Source organism: Morone saxatilis, unplaced genomic scaffold, assembly GCF_004916995.1.
Source record: "Morone saxatilis isolate NCDOM2014 unplaced genomic scaffold, NCSU_SB_2.0 Contig19, whole genome shotgun sequence".
Classification (NCBI taxonomy): domain Eukaryota; kingdom Metazoa; phylum Chordata; class Actinopteri; family Moronidae; genus Morone; species Morone saxatilis.
This window is the reverse complement of record NW_023339751.1, coordinates 79,992-81,578: the sequence shown is the minus strand read 5'-3', so window position 1 is coordinate 81,578 and position 1,587 is coordinate 79,992.

Genomic DNA, 1,587 nt, shown 5'->3' with positions numbered 1-1,587 from the left:
GACTGATCGATTGACTGATCGATCGATTGAAGACCTAAACAGTTTTGTTTGAGACTTTGTTTCAGCCTCCATGTTTTCACAGGAAGCGATCGAGTATTGATCAGCTCTGAACTTACTGATTTTAAAGTACTGAAAAGTGTCCATGTTTGAAGTCTGATCGATGTGTTGGTATTGATCTGTTTCCGGTATTAATCACCCATTATTGATCTTGTTTATGAAGTTAAACACGACGCACACGGTCTCTCCTGGTGCATTATGGGATGTGTGCGTTGTCAGAGTGCATGATGGGACATGGACAGACGTTATTGATCCCCGAGCGCCTTACAGCAGAACAGAACCTGCAGATGATTTCAGGGTTAGCCTAGCTTAGCATAAAGTCTGGAAACAACAGTTCTAGTTAAAAGTTTAAGTATTATTAAAGTATTTCTGATTCTGATTCTGACTGACGTGCTGCATCTTGTTAGCTAAGGAGCTAACTAGTCCTTGTCGCAGGCAATGATAAAGCTAGGCTACCTGCTAACAGTCTTCGTGCTAAGCTAAGCTAGCCAGATCCTGGAAGCAGCTCTGTAGCATTAGCAGCGTTAGCAGCGTTAAATTAAACGTTCGGTTCTCAAACTCTGAGCTGCTGAATATGTTTTGTCCTTGTGGGCCACCGTACTCTGTCTTCCATTGTTCTGACAGTCGTTCTGTGTCCCAGCATGCATCAGGAGGTCTGTGTGCACTGATTACTCTTCGTACAGTCTGAAAGTTTAACTGAAACTTTTTATTTTTTTATTTCTCGTTTTTGTCACATGAGCTGCGTTCATGTCCAGTGGGAGTTTCCAATTTCTGATCGTTCACACAGATTCAGATTTTTCTGAAAGTTTCAATAAATCCGACTAAATATTATTTTAAACGTTTGCTAACGCTAACGCACCATATCTGACTTCTAAATATAAAACAACGTTCAGAATGGTTAAATATTAAATATATATAAATATTAATATCTTCTTGTCCAACGAACGAACGAACGTCATCAAAATAAGTTTTTACATGACGTTTTTCCTACAGGCCATGAACGCAGCATTAGCAAACACTTCATTTGAATTAATACTGAAAGCTAACCGTAGCTAGCTAGCCTCATTAGCTAGCATCCTGAAGAGTTTCACGACCTGATTTTCTCTTCTGCATCAGAACTATTATATTATATACTATTATATAATATTATATACTACTATATACTATAATATACTACTATATACTATAATATAATATTATATACTAATATATACTATAATATACTAATATATAATATTATATACTATTATATACTATAATATACTACTATATACTATAATATACTATAATATAATATAATATACTATTATATACTATAATATACTAATATATAATATTATATACTACTATATACTATAATATACTACTATATACTATAATATACTATAATATACTACTATATACTATAATATACTATAATATACTATAATATACTATAATATACTATAATATACTATAATATACTATAATATACTATAATATACTATAATATACTATAATATAATATAATATACTAATATATAATATACT